This window comes from Bos mutus, chromosome 10, assembly GCF_027580195.1.
Source record: "Bos mutus isolate GX-2022 chromosome 10, NWIPB_WYAK_1.1, whole genome shotgun sequence".
Taxonomy (NCBI): Eukaryota; Metazoa; Chordata; class Mammalia; order Artiodactyla; family Bovidae; genus Bos; species Bos mutus.
The window spans coordinates 95092254-95113459 of NC_091626.1; the positions used below are offsets into that span (position 1 = coordinate 95092254).

A 21206-nucleotide genomic window follows, 5' to 3' on the forward strand; every position below is an offset into this window, starting at 1 on the left:
ATACATCAGCCAGATTGGAGCAGAAGAAGAAGAAGTCTGACCCCATCTCTGGTGAGTCCTCCCAGACATTTCCACTGAACTCAGTGTCTCAGAGAACAGCTTCAGAGACACTGATCTGGTCTAATATGCTTTTTAAAGAAGAAACTGAGGCTCAGAGAGGGGAAAGATTGTTTGCAGGAATCAGGAGATGGTGTCTCAGAGAGACTATTAGGCCTAGAATCAGATGCTTTAGTCCAAATTCTCCTTCTAATTAAACATTTGACTTTGACAAGTCTCTCAATGGCCCCTGTTTCTGTATTTTTATAGCTATCAGGTGGGAATGGATGACCCCCAATGGCCCTTCCATCTGTAATATTTTAGAAGTCTGTTACTTTTTCTCTTAACTTCTATTGAAGTGGATCTCACCATATGAAACTTTCAAATGCTTTAGAAGTAAGGCTGGCCGAGCTTAGTCGGTGAGGCAGTTTTGTTGACGAATGTCACGAGGCCCACGTACATCGTCAAAACATCGACAAAGAGGACTCCCTCCCGGTGGCCTCATTCATTCAGCCTAATAATAGAACAGAACGCCTTCATCACTGTCTCCTAGTAAAGGCAGTGGGCACTGGAGCATTCAGTGAGGGAGAGACTTTGGACATTTTAAGTTTAATCAAAGAAAAAGATCACCCCGATCAGGAAAGCATTAGATGTATATAAACAACCCACTATAAACACCATGTTTGGTTGATGATCTAATCACCTAGGCTGTTCTTAAATACACAGATCCTTAGGGCTGTTGAAACCTTTAATTCTATAGGCTTGGAGCATATTTTTATCAAGAGCTACAGTTCATTCTTATGATTAGACAAGTATGGGAAACACTGTGTTTGTAGAACCCTCTCCCCATCTTTCTACTTACATACAAGGAAAGACCAATATAAACCATGGATCAGTCATACTGCCAATCAAAGCTATAGCGATTGCCACCTGGTGCAAGAAAATGGCCAATGGGTTTATTTATTGTTAAAAGAAGTTCAGGGCTTCCCAGGGGGCGCAGTGGTAAAGACTGCACCTGTCAATGCAGGCGATGCAAGAGACGCCAGTTCGATATCTAGGTCGGGAAAAGCCCCTGGAGAAGGAACTGGCAACCTGTTCCAGTATTCTTGCCTCAAAAATTCCATGGACAGAAGTGCCTGGCGGACCATAGTCCATGAGGTCGCGTGACTTAGCGCACACAAGTGAGAAGTTCCCTTTGTAACTGAAGTTCACGTGTGGCATATTTAGTGCTAGGATGTGTGCATTTTTAATGTCTTCTCTGCCATTTGACCGCATATGATGGACCTCACTGCAACCAACAGAGGAGGAAGATTTAGAAGCAAACCCTGTGACAGGGAAATGGCCCAATTAACGCTGAGCCTTGAGGTTCTCCCCACAAAGCAGATACAGGCAGCATGCTAAGACGTGAAGGGAAGTGGGAGGCATGGGGAGAGTGTTGTTAGATGAGAAAGATGAAAGCAGAGTAATTATTCCAATCATCTATGGCGAGGCTGCAATAATGTTTCCTGTAATTGCTGAGTGATGCATGAACTCAATAATTTTAACTGGCCTTAAAAAAATTTTTTTTAGAATAGAAACTAATTTTCCTTTTAATCCCTTAGACTAGTGAAAAGTAGTCATCAGTCCCCCCTAACACAGTAGCCAGCCCAGCCTATTTAGCCCTCCCTCACTCAAGATAAAGAAGGCCATAGATTACCAGAGACCCACGTCCAGTTTAAATGATATTTGCTTTATTTGGATGAATGATCATTAGTCTCTATTGAGTCCTGCATTTTTATCCTCCAGATCTAATGTCAGTTAAAATTCAGATTTAGGAAAGCTGACCATAATAGAAATCCATTTCTGATAACTTGAAGATAAATGCTTATAAATTAACCTTCCAGTAAACAGATACAGGAGGACTTTTCTTCTCATTCTCAAAACAATGTGCACATAAGTCTGACACATAATTGCTACAAAAATTACTTTTTTGCGTTGCATTGATTCTTTCCTTGATTCTCCCTCCAGTACACACACACACACACACACACACACAGCTAAGAAACTGCCAGAATACCAGAACAGGAGGCCAGTAGTGAAAGTTCTCAATACAGTAAGTACCTAATAAGTGAAACATGATGAATGAATGAGCCAATGGAATTACCTTGTTCCTAGAAGCAAGTTTTATTTTGTTATTTGTGTCGAAGATTCAAGAAACTAATACAAAGGAAGATAGATAGTCAGAACTGCACCGGGCATCATCTCTAATCAGGCCACAGAAAATTCATTCTTTCAATCCTTTATTCCTTCACTCAAAGACAACTTATTGAGCATCTACTCTGATTCAGGCACTATTCTGGGTGCTGAGGTCAGAGCAGCGATTTAGACTGTCCCATTTCCTCTCTTCCTTTCAGAGCAAGGCTGATATTAAACATGTGAACACGTGACCTAGATAATTATAGACAATTATTGGAAATAACAAGGAGGAATGGGATAGAATGATGAGTGGGGAGGGAGAGGGGAGCTTTCTAAGTCAGGATGACCACAGAAGGTCAGTTTGAAGAGGTAACATCTGAGCAGTGAGTCAAGTGATGAGAAAGAACCAGGCTTGGTGCTAGGGAAGAAGTCTCAGGATAAGGGGGGAACCCCAATGCTAGGAAAAACCAGAAATCTCTGATTAACATGCCTGAGTGTGGTCATTGCAGAGAGAAGTGGGAGAGGACGAGGTCTTAGGGATGTTCAGGGATCACATACTGTAGGATCTTCAAGTTCATAGTGATATGTTTACGGGTAGTATACAATAGTACAGTATAGAATTGTAGTACACAACACAAAGCCATGTGAGGAGTTTAATCAGGGGGAGAAACATCAACTGATTACATTTAAAATATCATTCTGGCTGCCCCGAGGAGAAAAGACTGGCAGAGGGTGAGGGTGTCAGACTAGAGTGAAAACAGATACAAGTACCTACAAAGATTCACGTGAGGGATGGCTCAGGGGGTTACAGGGAGCTTCTGCTAAGAAGAAGCAGCGATGGTGAGCAGGGGTAGAAGTGGTCTGATGTGACATATATTTTGGAAGTAGATTCAATAGGATTTCTGATGAAATAGATATGGGCATTAAGAAAGGGAGGTAACGGATTTTAAGATTTTGGCTTTGAATGACTGGGTGGACATTGGATCTACTGAGATGGGGATCATTGTGTAAAGAGCAGGCTAAGAATCAAGAGGATGTTAACATCTCTGGAGGAAAGGAAGGCAGGATAAGAGGCTAGAGACTGCGGGAAGGTTGGCAGAGGAAAGGCTGCTAAAATAGAGTGGATTAGGGAAGTCTTTATGAATAAGGTAACATTTGGGCAGAAGTGGGAAAGGACTGAATGAAAGAGTCATAAGAGGGTACCTGGGAGGGAATGATCAGGTCAGTGTAATGAGGGCAAAGGCCCTGAGGAAGGGATGAGGTTGACCTGCTGGAAGAATGGCAGAGGCCATTATGACTGGAATAGAGTGAATGAGGGAGTTAGGATAATATTATTACGGCCTGACCTCATCACCTCCAGGAAAAATAGGCAAATATGGTTACTTATACCTCTTCTTGCCCTAAAACACTCCACTTAAAGTCAACTATATTGAAGCCCTTCTCTGGAATACCAAGATCAGACTGAAGGGCCAAAGTTCTGGAATCAGACCGTCTGAGTTTAAGCCCTGTTCTGGAGTTGGTGATGGACAGGGAGGCTTGGCGTGCTGCAGTCCATGGGGTCGCAAGGAGTAGGACATGACTGAGCGACTGAACTGAACTGAACTGCCACCCTCTGCACGCATGACCTTAGATCAATTCCTTAATCTTCCTCTTCCTTCCTTCTCACCTATGGTATAGTCTCTCCTTTAAGGGATAGTGGTGGTAAGTATTCAATAGGTAAAGGAATTAATATAGGCAGTGTAGAGAACTGTGTCTGGTGCCTAGCAAGGGCTCAATGAATATCAACTAACATCAGCTGCTATTATCGCTGCCACGTTAGTATCATTAAAACGCCCTCCTCCTCACTGGCCTATGACTCCTCAGGGGTTTCTCTACTTTGGGATCTCCAGGGTCTCACCCTGGGCCCGCTGTTGACTTAGTAACTTAAGAAATGTTCATTGTATCATTTGAATTCTACTTGGAGTCACACAGTCAAGCCAGTAAACAAATTTACTCACACACTTTTAGCCCCAAATTTAACTCATTTGAAAATCAACATTTGGATTAAGGAACACTGCTCATTAGGCCCATCAATCTAAACACAGTGTAATTAGCGCCAAGGCTGTTTTATCCAGTGTTCTGTAATTGGAGCTTCCTATTCACTAGCAGTCTCCCAAATTCCCACAATGATCACTGATGTTTGTAATGACAGGCCTGAGGCAGTGTACCATCCTTCCCAATAACCAAGAACAACTACTCTGCATTCTGCCTGGCTGAGGGCACTCCTCCGTTTCCTTGGTCTTCGAAAAATACATATCCTTGCATGTTATCCATTGGGAATCTCTTTCACCAGAGACCAGATTTCTTAGTCTACTGCACCCTTTGATCAGATCAGATTGCTGCTTACTGTGCTAGAAACTGGGTGACCAGGCTTCTTGCCTGTGTTCATGTGCGTGTGATACATAATTAGGTCATAATCTGGGTTTGATGAGGAATGATTGATTGTTTTCTCTCCTTTTTTTTTCAGTAGAAAACTCGGTAAGTTAGTGTCTACCAGGAAAAAAAAAAGCATTCCTTCCCCTCAGATTATTGGGTTTTGAGGGATGGTCCCAAGGTTAACAAAATCCTAGCACTGCTCAACATTTGCCCTCAAGTGTTTTAAATTTCAATGGACAGTTAATTCCTTTCATTTTCGTATTGGACTAATTGATGGATATGACGTCTTTTTAAAAAAAATTAATTATTTTCCTTTACAATATTGTACTGGTTTTGCCATACATTGACTTGAATCCGCCATGAGTGTACATGTGTTCCCCATCCTGAACCCTACTCCAATGTTCATCGCAGCACTGTTTATAATAGCCAGGACATGGAAGCAACCTAGATGTCCTTCAGCAGATGAATGGATAAGAAAACTGAGATGACGTCTTTTAAAGATAAAATGACTAATATCAACCCTGGCTACTGTGTTTACCACTTTTTCTGCACAATTTAGTTTGGGTAGGGATGGAATAACACGATCATTGTACAGGTCTTTAGAGATTATCTTAATGATCAAAAATACTGTTATCTAAACAGATACGTTTGTGGAAAAACACTCGGAATGACAATCTGTGCAATTTAGGGCAATTTTCTTATCTAGTAGGTATTTCAGTTTTCTCATCTGTAGAAGAGTGTTAAAATAATCAGTCCCTCTTCACAGAGTTCTAAGGATTAAGTGTAAAATGCTTCAAACAATGTCTGGTAAATAATAACTATTCAACGAATGTCAGCTAGTCTTCATACAATTCGCCCCTCAATTTATGTACTTGATAGGTGTGCTGGGTCTTCTGAGGGTCCCTTATGTTTATTATTTAATTATAATTCTAGATAGGTAGAAGAGGTGGAACTTTAAAACACGCGCACACGCGCACACACACACACACACACACAATTCCCCAGCTGCAGCTGCCTCTCGGAGAAGGCAATGACACCCCACTCCAGTTCTCTTGCCTGGAAAATCCCATGGATGGAGGAGCCTGGTAGGCTGTAGTCCATGGGGTTGCAAAGAGTCAGACACTACTGAGTGATTTCACTTTCACTTTTCACTTTCTTGCATTGGAGAAGGAAATGGCAACCCACTCCAATGTTCTTGCCTGGAGAATCCCAGGGACGGGAGAGCCTGGTGGCTGCCGTCTATGGGGTGGCACAGAGTCAGACACAACTGAAGTGACTTAGCAGCAGCAGCAGCTGCCTCTTGCACTGAAAGTTTTAATTCTGCCTCATCATCCTTGTTTGTGAGTAAGGGGTAAGTTAAGTGCCCATTCTATTCTTTTTCAACAGATTTCCCTTTGAGAGGGTGGTGGTGGACATTTTTTCTACAGCGGGAGAAATCTAAGTTATTTGGTAACAAAGCAGAAAATCAATGGCACCTCTGGCCTTGGCAGCCCCAATATGCTCCACACCCTCACCCTCAGTCCCCAAGAACCTCCTGAGTCACTGAGTCAGCATGCAGAGTCTCAGAGTCGAAGGCCTGAGGCGGCAGTATGCAAGGCATAGCTTCTTCTAAAAGTTCTTTTGTGACCGTAACTGAAATAAACAATGCCAACATGGAAAGAGGAGTTTAACATCTAACTTACCAAGTCCCCAAGCCCACCTTTTCCCCTTATCTCTGTCCTCTGTGACTATCAACAGAAGTGCCCAGAACATTTCCCAGTAAGGCTATAAAGGGGGTACTTAACTTGCTCAGTTGTGTCCAACTCTTTTCGACCCCATAGTAGCCCACCAGGCTCCTCCGTCCATGGAATTTTCCATTCAAGAGTACTGGAGTGGGTGGCCATTTCCTTCTCCAGGGATCTTCCTGATCCGGGGATTGAACCCGGGTCTCCCACATTACAGGCAGATGCTTTACCATCTGAGCCACCAGGGAAGCCCATAAAAGGGTAACGCCTGTACTCTGTTTTCTAGGTAGCTGTGTCTTCCACACCTGTACTGTCTGGCCCAGCAGATGGACAAATATAACTGAACAACCCAGTGTTTGGGACTAACAGTGCATTCCCATAAACCTGTCACCAGGAAGGGCTAATTCTGAATTCACACTGGATCTGCATCTGTGATTTTAACCCTTATATTCTGTGATTTTAACCCTTAAGCTTTTGGTGCTTAGTCGTTCAGTTGTGTCTGACTCTTGGCAACCCCATGGCCTGCAGCATGCCAGGCTTCTGTTCTTTACCAACTCCCAGAGCTTGTTCAAACATATCCATTTTTGTTTGGATATGGACATGATGCCATCCAAACATCACATCCTCTGTCATCCCCCTTTCCTCCTGCCTTCAATCTTTTCCAGCATCAAGGTCTTTTCCAGTGAGTTGGCACTTCACATCAGGTGGCCAAAGCACTGGAGCTTCAGCTTCAGCACCAGTCCTTCCAGTGAATATTCAGGGTTGATCTCCTTTAGGATTGACTGGTTTGATCTCCTGGCAGTCCAAGGGACTCTCAAGAGTCTTCTCCTACACCACAGTTCAAAAGCATCCATTCTTTGGCACTCAGCAAAACTCTGTTAGCTTTTGCCCTGCTTCATTTTGTACTCCAAGGCCAAACTTGTTACTCCAGATATCTCTTGACTTCCAACTTTTGCATTCCAATCCCCTATGATGAAAATGACATCTTTTTTTTGGTGTTAGCTATAGAAGACCTTGTAGGTCTTCATAGAACTGTTCAACTTCAGCTTCTTCGGCATTAGTGGTTGGGGCATAGTCTAGGATTACTGTGATATTGCATGGTTTGCCTTGGAAGTGAACTGAGATCATTCTGTCGTTTTTGAGACTGCACCCAAATACTGTAGTTTGGACTCTCTTGTTGACTATGATGGCTACTCCATTTCTTATGAGGAATTCTTACCCACAGTGGTAGATATAATGGTCTACTACTGTGTTCAAGATGGTCTGCCTCAGGGAGATAACCTGACCCCACCCACCTGTGAAGGCCTGTGACATTCTTGAATTTTTGGTGGGGCAAATAGTGCTGTGCCCAGCACCCCTCATCTGCTGCTTACTGACCCAGAAATGGCCCAGAAATTCACATTTAGCGAGGCCGGAGTCACAGATAGATGTGACATCTTTGTTTGTTGATTTGACAGGAGATATTCAATTTCCCGCTACCCATGAAATGAGTGTAAGGAAGTGAAACTAACATCCCCCTACCTGAGGTTTGCCATTCTAGGAGCATTTGCAGGAGTTAAATGGCTTTTTAGCTTTGATTTCTCACCCCCCGCTCCCATCTCTGATCCATAAAAGAACCTGGCATTCAGGCCCTGACAATAAGATTATTTGTGGCACTAGCCTGCCATCTTCTCAGTCAGTTGGCTCTCAGATAAAATCCCTTCCTTGCCTCAATACCTCATCTGGGATTTACTGGTCTAGCTTTCAGGGAACAGAGTGAGTTTGGACTCAGTAACAAACAGTAACAGGTTCTGCCACTGTCAAACCAGACTATGTGATGAGACCCATGTGGTTCTTCTCTTCTGACCTCAAACCCCCTCTTCCCACTGCCAAATACCAGCATATTATTATTGCTTGGGTTTGCATTTTATACTTCATAAGCCCTTTCTCATGCCTCAGCTCATCTGATTCTTAAAGTAACTCCTTGAAAAACAAAGAGCAGGTATTATGATCTCTGAATTACATAATACAAAGAACATTGCCATCTAGAAAGTACGGAGCCAAGATGTTAACTCAGGCATTCTGATGCAGAATCCAGGCATCACTCTACTTCCTTACATTGGTTTTCTTTACCCACTTTTTTTATGGTTTATAATAACTATAATAAAAGCTAATATATAGTACTTACCATGTGCCAATTAACTGTTCTAAGTGCCTTTTGAACATTTATTCATTTTAATCTACTATGATCCTCATTTTATAAATGCAAAGAATGAGGAAGAAACAGATTAAGTGACCTGTTTAATGTCATACAACTACAGTAAGGATTTAAATCCAAACAATCCAGCTCTAGGGTCTGTGTCCTCAACAACCATTCTGTACTAAGTCCTAATGATTAATGAGAACGTAGTCTGGTGGAACTAGAAGAGTGCTTTTGTAGTCTCTATGGATCAGATTGTGATACACACCTTCAACACGTGACTGTGTTAATACTTTTTACAGTCCTGTGGAAATGGTAAAATACTAAGTGCAGAAATTAGAATGAACAGCCAAGAAAGTAGCTAATGCCCAAGGTCAGTAGAGAAAAAAGGTAGGAAGGATGATATGAATCTAAAAAATACAGTTTTAGATAATTCTTTCAATTAAGAACTATTTGTGGACTGTCACAGACTGGAAGAAACTAAGGAGACCAGAAGAGTAAATGAAATCTGGTATCCTAGATTGGATCCTGGAACATAAAAAGAATATTAGTTGAAAAATCAGGAAAGCTGAGTACAGTCTGAAGTTAAAAGTATTGTACAAATGTTAATTTCTTCATTTCAATAAAGATTCTTTATGTTAACATTAGGGGAAGCTGGGAGAAGGAACTCTGTGTGAAATCTTTGTACCTTTTCTCTAAACCTAAAATTATTTAAAATGAAAAAGTCTTAAGAAATTATATGTAGGCGAAGTGTATTTTAGATTATATTTTAAATTGTCCCTCTCCAAAGTGGCAACTTCAATCCCTGATTTTGCTAAATATTTGACTCTTTTCTATGTACTTCTTTCAAAGATTAGTCTTTTGGTTTAAAGATCTCTGATGTTCTCTGACCTTCCTTCATGCAAGGTCTCTAGGAAAGAGGCTTTTAGAGGATGATCACGTTTGATGAAATTGAAACTCAATTCTCCCTTTGGTTGTCCTTTGTACATAACCCGTTTTCAAATTTTGAGGAGATTACTTGAAATTTTGACAGAATAGAAATAGTCTCTCAGAGTTCCTGACCCATAAATGTAACCATTTCTCAGATGAAACAGGAGGTGAATGATGATGGCCAAACCTAGTAGAGGAAGAGAGTGATTATTCATTTTTTTTTTTAATGTCAGGACACAGATTTCTTAATGCTGTAAAGAAAGGACTTAGTTTTGTTTTAACGATCTATATTTTTACATAAATCATTTCAGGCTCAAATCTCCAAACAAAACAAGTTGGAGAATTAGTGAGAAGCATCAAGAATACATTTGACACATACTTGTTAAGTTTGCCATTAGATTACACTTTCAGTCATTTATTCAAGAACATTTATTGAGAACCTACTGTATATACAAGGACGGATAGGAGCAGGACCCAGTCCTTAAGGAACATGAAATCCAGCAGAAGAAACTGGGTAGGAAAGCAAATTATGACACTTAGACACTGTCCCTCGAATGATTAGCTTTTGGAGTCGGTGATAGACAGGGAGGCCTGGCGTGTTGCAATTCATGGGGTTGCAAAGAGTTGGACATGACTGACCAACTAAACTGAACTGATAGAGCAGTAACTTTTTTAACTAATAAAGAGCAGTGACTCTTTTTTAACTAATAGAGATCTTGTGAAAAATTCTGTTCAAATACAATGTTAACACTCAAGTTATAATTTCAAGCTTTCTAATGATATATTCGGTCTAGCCAAATTCCGTTAGAGTTTCAAGAAATGAAGATCTGAGTTTATATCCTAAACCATTTTCCAATATATTATTGATGGACAGGGGAGCCACTTTTTAGAGTCCAGGAAGGCAAGATAGATCATGATTGGAGCCAAATCCACACTCTTATCCCTTGATGGAATGTATTTCAGGCTTCATTTGTAATCTGCTTTAGGACAACTTAAATTCATACTTTATTCCAAATATTTGACTCTTTTCTATCTGTACCATTCTGCTGGAAGAAATACCTCACTTGCTCAAATGTTTTTGGTTTCTTGCCTAATAGAAGATTTCAGCAGGCATCTCTCAAGGAGACATTGATTGTCACCACCATCAGTCTGTCCACTTCTGTAGGCGCTGTCCTGGGCTAAAACCATTCTGTAAAACCCTAAACCTATTCTGAACATACAGCTTTCAAGCTTTCAGATTCTATTCTCTTGCCTTGAACTGTCTGTTGTACTCATTAATTACTTTTTTGAGAAGGAAAAAAAAAAAAAAAAAGAAATCTCTCTCAATTTCCCTAAAGCCCCAGATCTTTTTTTAGGATTCACCAAGAAAAGCAATTATCTTTTTTGTATAGTATTGATCTGTCTGGACATTGCCTCCCAGTGGATCATCCATTTGGTTCTGGAATTTAAAGATCCTCACAGTGCCAACCTCTGTGTTACCACCTGAACTGCTCCTCACCACTCCTCATCAGCTGGCGCTCATCATTGGTCAAGTTCATTACCAACAAGCTGTCTCACACTGGCATTTCACTTGGAAAGGAAAATACTTTGGTGTTCACGTAGTGTGTGTTTTTGACATCTCTTCACTTAGCACCATTTAAGACCCAAAACACTTACTAGTCAACATATCTTCAAAACTGAAGGTATACTCTTAGGGAGGAAATACCTGAGATTATTCAGTGATACCTGGTAGAATTTACAATGCCATAGTACTTTCCATGTATGATTGGTAAAAATGTGTTGGGAGTAGCTGACCGTAGAAAGCCAAACATAATCATGAGACGTTACATAATTCACTCCACCAATAAGATTCTTTGAAAGTTTCATTAGTAAATATATGATATTAGTAAATATATGATATTATGACATGATAATGATACATTATCATTAAAGGCTGACTATCTTACCAAATCACTTTGGAAAGAGAGTCAGCATTGGAGAATGAAGACCTATTGAAACATTCAAATTTTTTTATTGATTTACTGAAGCATAAAATTACATTTAGGGTGACTTTTCTAGTTGATTATTTTTCTCCATGCTAATGTTAACTCAACATAACATTAAACTGCAACTTTAATTGATTCTTTTAGAGTTTAGGTACAGAGGGATCTTGGGAACTAAAAATTCTGGATACTCTTTCTGAAGTTAGTTAGTACTTTGCTAGTAGCTCAGTCGGTAAAGAATCGGCCTGCAATGCAGGTTCGATCCCTGGGTTGGGAATTACCCTGGAGAAGGAAATGGCAACTCACTGCAATACTCTTGCCTGGAGAATTCCATGGACAGAGAAGCCAGGAGGGCTACAGTCCATGGGATCACAAAGAGCTGGACACAACTATGCGACTTTTTTCTTTCTTTTCCGAATTAGATAAGCCAGTTTAAGAAGAGCAGAAAAGTAGTGCCTTCCTATTGTGGGCTCTATAGCTCAGTAGGTCCAAGTTCCAGGAATTCATCTGCGAGAAGACAGGGAGATGCTCACTCATCATTGGCCTGGGTCACAGTTCTCATGGTCTCTAACTGCCAGTGTGTTATGTCTATCAGACAACTGATTGTGTCCAGACATAGAGACATCTGTAATCTCAAAATGATACCAAAGCAGTGATATTGAAGCTGAATGAGATTCTTCTTAGTGCTCAAATATACTCCCTAACTGAATGCACTGTTTACTTAAGATAAAGGAGATTATTCTGCCTCTATATTACCTATTTCGTGGAAAATTTTGCCACTTGTCTGTCCTGCTAATAATCAGCACTTGGAGATAGATTCATGCCCCTCCTCACATTTTTAAGGTTAGAAAGACCATATCTTAACAGTTTTATACAATGCTTCCTTGGCAAAATTTTGAGGGTGCTGGTAGCAGTAAGGAATTCTCAACATTTTGCCAAGGAAGCTCCAATGGTTTCCCCAAAGCCTTGTGCTTGCCTTTCTATTTTGTTAGTAATATAGGCTCTATTCAAGTTCATGAGTGGAAAAGCCAAGAAGACAACCTCTTGGTTTCAGGTTTTCTCCTTCCACTCTGGTGGCCGATACAACGGGAGTGCCCATAAATAGAAGATCGTGGAAGCTGAGTGATTCAAGGAACAGATTGTGGAGGCATCAGGGCATCCAGGAAGTCCAGGAAGGAGAAAGAACCTGGGCTTTGGCTCTAGGTGCCCCTGGATTTAACTCTAGTCTCAGCTGTTTGCAAGCTGCAGGAACCTTGGCAAGTCACTTAACCTCTCCGCATTTTGGATCCTCAACAGCAAAATGAGGATAACAGTTTCCACCTTTGAGCTCACTGAGGGGATTATGGGGAAAAACAAAATAAAAGCAAACCTATATGCTCATATACATATACACCCCTGCATTCAGTTGATGCTTTATAAATTGCAGGCATTTTTATAAGAAAATAGCTACTCTTTTTTTTTTTTTTTTTTCCTTCTCCTGTGAAGTATTTGTTTTGGGTTGTGCCTTCCTTGGGCTTTCTCATGAAAGGGAAATTATTAGATATTGGAAAGGGTGTCTAATTGCATCTTGCAAAGGGTCTTCTTCCTTCCCCAGGTTAACTCTTACCTACACTCCAGCTGGAGAGAATATTCATATTGATGATTATCTATGTTAATCACTTAAAATGGAATAAACAGGACATCTTAAAAGGGCGTTAGAAAAAGGGAACTATAAGAGGGGGCCCTTCCCATTTGTTGGTGGCTTATCCTTTGAGGAAAATGAGCCATGTGCCTATGGTCGAGGGTTCAATTCCAATACAGACGCTAAATTACCTGGCCTTTGTGAAAGTCGCTCAGTTGTGTCCGACTCTTTGTGACCCCATGGACTACACAGTCCATGGAATTCTCTACGCCAGAATACTGGGGTGGGTAGCCTTTCCCTTCTCCAGGGGGTCTTCTCAATCCCAGAATCGAACTCAGGTTGATCTTTACCTTGCAGGTGGATTCTTTACCAACTGAGCTACCAGGGAAGCCAAAACTCACCCAGTGTCTTTTCCTTCTCAGCCAAGAGGGCTGTGGCTTGAGGCTCACCTGATTGGACTGATGAGCCACTGGCACCAAGTAAGGAGCCCAGGATATGCCTTAAACAGCTCTCCATCAGAGACCTGCTTCCTCTATGTAGTCCATAACGTAAGGCCACAAGCAGGGAGAAACGTGTCAATGGAGCAAGGTGAGGTATGAACAGCCCTGGAGCTTAAAACCACCCTCTGAAAAGAAGGCTTGTGCACACCTATAAAGAATATTATTCATCCTGGTACAACCAGATAGGCCAATACAACCCAGCTTCCAAAGGGGACAGTTGTACATAGCCACCCTGGAGATTGAATGCATTCTCTCCCATCATGTTGACTTTCCTGAAACCATGAGGAGCTTTTCTGTGTCAAGCATGATGTTGTGCACATTACATATGCGGTCACATGTAAATCTCATAACAAGTGTGCAAAGTATATGTTATAACTTTAAAGTACAGGTAGGAGAAGTGATAGGTGACAACTTAGGACAATCCAGGAGGAAGCGATAAAGGGAGGCTCAAAACGCCAAGTCGTTCTGACTCTGAGATCAAGATATTGTTGGAAAGATGCTTTGTTGACTTCAACTGACAATGCCCAAAGAGGTCACTCCAAAGGTTTTGGACTTTCTTTGAGTCTCTCAATCTACCTTTGCCCCTGTTGCTTGCAGCAGATGACCTTAATTATCCTTTTTTTTTTTTTCACTAGGAAGCTTATGGATATCAGATGTGAATTTCCTTGACTCTCCTCATCTTCTCAGAGTTTGGGTGCAATTACTCGGGCCCTACGCACTTCTTTGCTCCACAGGAACACTGTTCAAAATTAAACTCTCTACATTGATTATTCTCCCACCCTTCCCAGGCTTCTCCTGCCCCAGGCTGATGAATTTTGTTCAACTCTTCTCCCATGCATTGGCAATCTCTGCCTTTGTGGTGCTCCCTTCCCTCTTTCTGAAAACATCTTCAGTTCACTTAAGTTCAGTCAGTTCCGTTGCTCAGTCATCTCTGACTCTTTGCCACCCCATGGACTGTGGCAGGCCAGGCCTCCCTGTCCATCACCAACTCCCGGAGTTTACTCAAACTCATGTTCACTGAGTTGGTGATGCCATCCAACCATCTCATCCTCTGTCATTCCCTTCTCCTCCTGTCTTCAATCTTTCCCAGCATCAGGGTCTTTTCCAATGAGTCAATTCTTCGCATCAGGTGGCCAAAGTATTGGAGCTTCAACTTCAACATCAGTCCTTCCAATGTATATCTAGGACTGATTTCCTTTAGAACTGAATGGTTTGATCTTCTTGTAGTCCAAGGGACTCTCAAGAGTCTTCTCCAACACCACAGTTCTAAAGCATCAATTCTTAGGCATTCAGTTTTCTTTATGTTTCAACTCTCACATACATACATGACTACTGGAAAAAACCACATCTTTGACTATATGAAACTTTGTCAGAAAAGTAATGTCTTTGCTTTTTAATATCCTGTCTACGCTGGTCATAGCTTTTCTTCCAAGGAGCAAGTGTCTTTGCATTTCATGGCTGCAATCAACCACCTGCAGTGATTTTGGAGCTCAAGAAAAATAAAGTCTCTCACTGTTTCTATTTTCCCCATGTGTTTGCCATGAAGTGATGGAACTGGATGCCATGATCTTAGTTTTCTGAATGTTGAGTTTTAAGCTAGCTTTTTCACTCATCTTTGACTTCTATATCAAGAGGCTCTTTAGTTCCTCTTCACTTTCTGCCATAAGGGTGGTGTCATCTACATATCTGAGGTTACTGGTATTTCTCCTGCCAATCTTGATTCCAGCTTGTGCTTCATCCAGCCCGGAATTTCACAAGCTGTACTCTGCATATAATTTAAATAAGCAGGGTGACAATATACTGCCTTGATATACTCCTTTCCCGATTTGGAACCAGTATATTGTTTCATGTCCTGTTCTAACTGTTGCTTCTTGGCAAGCATACAGATTCGTCAGGAGGCAGGTAAGGTGGTCTGGTATTCTCATCTCTTGAAGAATTTTCCAGTTTGTTGTGATCCACACAGTCAATGCTGGAGACCAGGGTTCGATCCCTGGGTCAGGAAGATCCTCTGGAGAAGGAAATGGCAACCCACTCCAGTACTTTTGCCTGGAAAGTCCCATGGATGGAGGAGCCTGGTAGGCTACAGTCTATGGGGTCGCAAAGAGTCGGACATGACTGAGTGACTTCACTTTCACTTTCTACACAGTCAAAGGCTTTGGCGTAGTCAGTAATCTTCCTTTTTCCATGATCCAACAGATGTTGGCAATTTGATCTCTGGTTCCTCTGCCTTTTCTAAAACCAGCTTGAACATCTGGAATTTCACGGTTGGTTCACATATTGCTGAAGCCTGGCTTGGAGAATTTTGAGCATTACTTTCCTAGCGTGTGAGATGAGTGCAATTGTGCGGTAGTTTGAGCATTCTTTGGCATTGCCTTTCTTTGGGATTGGAATGAAAACTGATCTTTTCCAGTCCTGTGGCCACTGCTGAGTTTTCCAAATTTGCTGGCATACTGAATGAGCACTTTGACAGCATTATCTTTTAGGATTTGAAATAGATCAATTGGAATTCCATCACCTCCACTAGCTTTGTTCATAGTGATGCTTCCTAAGGCCCACTTGATTTGCCTTCCAGGATGTCTGGCTCTAGGTGAGTGATCATACCATGGTGGTTATGTGGGTCATGAAGATCTTTTTTGTATAGTTCTTCTGTGTATTCTTGCCACCTTTACTTAATATCTCCTGCTTTTGTTGGGTCCATACCATTTCTGTCCTTTATTGAGCACATCTTTGCATGAAATATTCCCTTGGTATCTCGAATTTTCTTGAAGAGATTTCTATTATTTTCCATTCCATTGCTTTCCTCTATTTCTTTGCATTGATCACTGAGGAAAACTTTCTTATCTCTCCATTTTATGCTTCCTTTATCTCCAAAACACATACACACCCTTGGTCTTTGAGTTGTATCTCCTTGAGGTAAGCAGGGCAAGTATCATCCCCATTTTCTCATATCAACAAACTGATTATCATAAGATAAGTGGCTCTTCCTCAAGCCCCCGTGGCTCCCTGGCAGCAAAACTAGGCATAAAATTCAGGTCTTCTGCTCCTGGATCCTAATGTCATGCTATTCAGTACCGGTTGCCAATCAATGCCCATGGGTAACAAAGTGAGATGGCCTTTTATATGCAACGTCACTATAACAAATTCCACTTTTCTCTTGTCTCTGGAGCCTGGAGCCTGCTTCATACACAGAACAGAGTTGCCAACCCCCAGTGCCAGGGCCCTGCGTGTGACAAGTGATGCGTCTATAATTATCGCCTTGCCCAGACTGCATAACCTGTCCTCACAGGTGTGAAGGCCCATTAATAACCCTCCAGGGAAGGGCGGCGGCATCTCAGAGGCAGCCCTGCCACGTGACCTGCTCTCCCATACGGGGTTCCCCTAATCAGCACGCACACGGCCTCTAAAGTGTCACAACGCTCATTGTTTCTCAGCCTCCCACAATATACAACCAGAAAGCAAGCCCCCTTATCATTTAATAACACTCCCTGATACTGAAAGCGGGAGAAAATAGAAACACTCCAAGTGGGAGGAGAAAGCTTGCTTTGTGAAGAAGCGATTAAGGTTGTAACACTGGCTCTCACACAGCGGGAGACTTCAGACTGGTGATCTGATACCCCTTTAACCCTCAACCCTGCCTCTGCCCTTATCCTCAAGCCTTGCAGACTTCTGGGGGACAGCATCCCTTCCCCCCTACACAGACTGGAGGTGCCCTGATGATGAGAAGAAAAGGAAACTGTGGAGTCTGTGCCCCTGCTCTGCTAAAAGGGGTTTGAGTTATTGTTTTCACCTTGAAAGGAAATGCAGTTTGGTATAGAATGCCAGGTTGGGAGTCCGTCCTGGAATTCAGGATTGGCGTTGGCCATAAGCACACATATAAGCCTCACTGTACATGTCTGTGAAATGGGGAGAAAGATGCATGCTACAAAATGAAATGTAACAATATGGGGCAAGGTGCTTCATGTCTTTAGAAGGAATGGTTAACAAGATGATAACAATAACGACAGCTAACGCTGAAATGACCCTTATGATGGGGCCAGGCAACGTGCAGTGGCTTTACAGGTCTCACTTAAAATAATACTCACATCAGCCCATATGGAACTTTATCATCGTTTCAACAGATGAGGAAACAGACATAGTGAAGTTAGGTCACTTGCTTGAAGTCATAGAGCTATTAAGTGACACTGTTAAGTAACAGAGTTAGAATCTGGACTCAGTATGTCTGGCTCCTGAGTGTGCTCTTTTTAAAGGGGTCTGCTATGAAATTAAAAGCTTTGGCTTTCAAGTTAGAGAGAGAGACAGAAAGACAGAAAGCCTTTGAAGAGGCCTTAGTAGGAAGCAGGAGCGAGCAGAGGTCACTCAGGCAACAGTGCCTCCCCGTTAACTAAACCTATTGATTCACCCTTTCCTTCTCCATAGTCCTGGAGCTCAGTCCCCACTTTCCAAAACTCAAAAGAAAAGCTGGTCTTTCCCTTACACACTGAAATCTGGCAATTATGAGCCTTGCATTTTATGTCCAGCTTTCTCATTAAGCAGCTCTGTGACCAAAGGTAACTACGTCTCCAGATCTCCATCTGTTCATCTCCAAAATGTGGGTTTGCAATGACAGGTGCTCTGCAGCCCGTCACTGTTTGTTCTAGGCTTCCTACGGGGACCTGCTGGGAACCGCAGCTCACTCTGCAGCATGGAGAGCCCACCAGGGCTGTGGTCTCCAAAGTGTGATAAGCATCCTCGGGAGATGCCAGGTTTGGTTCACTAGGGTGATGGGGGAAACTACCGGAACATCTATATATCAAATCTTCATCTTTAAAAGATTCTGATATTTCTGCGTGTTTTGTAATAGAAACAACACCATAGAACATGTGCACATTACATTAAATATAAACATACTTTTAAGTGGTGCACAGTTATTTTTTTGTCTAGTATGTGCCGCTGCTGCTGCTAAGTCGCTTCAGTCGTGTCCGACTCTGTGAGACCCCACAGACGGCAGACCACCAGGCTCCCCCATCCCATTCTCCAGGCAAGAACACTGGAGTGGGTTGCCATTTCCTTCTCCAATGCATGAAAGTGAAAAGTGAAAGTGAAGTCGCCCAGTCATGTCCGACTCAGCGATCCCATGGACTGCAGCCTACCAGGCTCTTCCATCCATGGGATTTTCCAGGCAAGAGTACTGGAGTGGGGTGCCATTGCCTTCTCCGTCTAGTATGTGAGACAACCAAAACTGTTTGGAGACCATGGTGAAAGTGAAAGTGAAGTTGCTCAGTCGTGTCTGACTCTTTGCGACCCCACGGACTGTAACCCACCAGGCTCCTCCATCCATGGGATTCTCCAGGCAAGAACACTGGAGTGGGTTGCCATTTCCTTCTCCAGGGGATCTTCCCGACCCAGGGATGGAACCCAGGTCTCATGTGTTGTAGGCAGACGCTTTACCGTCTGAGCCACCAGGGAATCTGCTTTTGCTCTTTGCAGCGCCCCCTGGAGGCTATACCCAATTTGCCACGTTGATGAAATGTTAACCAACGCTGGCAGAAGCGAACTAGAACTTAGAGCTAGTACCAAGGTGGTTCATGTTGCAATTTGATTTTTCTTCCTAAAATTAAATGTGTGATGCATTTCTTCAATTTAAACTGCAGAGACAGGAATTATAATATTCATAATCTTATTATTATAAATGATAATATTGGTTTTAAAGCTCTTGTATTAAGGGGGAAAAAAATCTTATTACACAACCATATTGAAGCCTGGATTTTTAAAGAATATCTTACTTTAAAGGACAGCTGCAAATATCTAATGGGAGCAAAGCATTTTCTCAAAGAAAGCTCATCATTTCCCCTTAAGCTTCTAGGATTATTCTAATAATAGGTTAAAATATATGGAAACACGTTGCCCTGATAGATTTCTCTACCATCTGGTCTATTTTTCTGAGTCACAAAATAAGTTCAATTTCGAAGCAATCCTCCCCCCATTTGATTTCTCTCCCCCAAATCAAATATTCACAGTAATAACCTGGGATATGACATGCTATTCTGACCTCTCTAGTTTGGGGAGAATATTGAAATATCATAGAAACTACAAAGATAGACTCCAAAAAAAAAGTAATGCTATAAAGGCTGGAAGATAAAACATATGAAGAGGAGTGGCGAGAGCTAAATTTATAAAGGCTGACAAAGCAATGACTCCAGGGGACAAGGTCACAGCCTATAAATACCTTGAAGGTAACAATGTAATTGAAGGGAAAGGATTATTCATAGTCGCAGAAGACGATATGGCTGGGAGCAATGGAAGAAAATGTTAGGTAAAACTGTCAGGAGCGAGGGAAAAAGTAGTTCTTGGCTGTGAGGAAGGGGACTGGAAAAGCAATCCAAGAAGAAGCATGCCAAGCATTTCGCTACAGACAGGCGAAGCCTCTGAGGAAGACGTGGGACTAACAAGTGTGCTCCTCAGTCAGAAGCCACCTCTTCTGTCAGATTTCAGAGCTCTCAGACATGCCCCCTGAAAGGCGGCCCCCTTCAGAGAAGGCAGCTAATCAAAGATCTGTGTGAAGACAGTTTGTGTGACGTGAATAGTCAAAATGAATAGCCTGACATGCTGATATTGTAAAATTATGAATTAAAACATAGGGAAATGTGCTATTTTCTGCATATTGTATATAATGTCACATCTTAGAAATAATGCACAACTTTGCCCAGGAAAATTAATAAACTCTTCATTGACAAATTACCATTCTGTGTTCAGTGCAAAGGTTCTTCAAACAGCACAAGTTAAGTTGAACCACTGGGTTAAAATCACTGAACGTGTTATGCTAAAGAACAGATTTAGACATGAACTATATGAATATATGGGAGCCCCGGATACTTTAGAGTAGGCAAACATGTACCCTCAGGACAGTAATGTAAAAGTCAACTTCAAAGCTCTTCTAAACTAAGTATTTTAAAAAGCTGTGCCTATGAAAACATTTGAGAGCACCATTTATACACAATACTCAGGCCAAGAGTGCTTCACCGTTAACTAAAAATCTAAAGGTATGACCCAAAACTGTTGATGGAACTTCTGTGTGAGGAGAGTTGCAAGATCAGGGGTCCACAGGAGTGGGGCGGGTCGGGGAATGGATGAGGAAGCTGAGTGATGCATGTGACAACAAGGCATGGAGACGGGGTGGCGGGAAATGTCAGAGAGCTGGCAACAGCTGCTTTGTCCCCGCTTGACCAGGCCACATAAGAACACTGGCCCCCTGCAGCTGAACCTTCTGAAGTTTTTTTTTTTAAGAAACTGGAAATCCCAAATTGCCTGTGAATTATCTGAGAATTAAAACATATTTGTGTATTAGATGAGATCTAAGGGACACTAGCTGGGCACATTCTCTAAACCTCTCACACTGAACACAAAGGGAGACCCTGGTTTCTGAGATTAGGAACCAGGAACAGGAAGGAAGCTGGAACTAAGTGGCGGAAGCAGGCTGGTTTGCACAGGGCTGCCAAACACCGAGGAGATCAAAAGAAGAAAAAACTTCATTTTTGCTCTTCGGTCCGGTGAACCCAGGACGGAAGGAGGTACCAGAGCAACTGCAACAGCTCCATTTTAGATGCCCCAATGCAGCTGCCCTGCATACACTCAGGAATCTTGTGTGCTGACCTGGTTCCTGACCTC

General features: G+C 42.1%; 1 protein-coding gene across 1 annotated transcript in view; it reads right to left on the reverse strand.

Annotated features, from left to right (window-relative positions):
* NRXN3 (neurexin 3) overlaps window positions 1-21206 on the reverse strand; it is a 1738078-nt gene that overhangs the window by 376150 nt on the left and 1340722 nt on the right.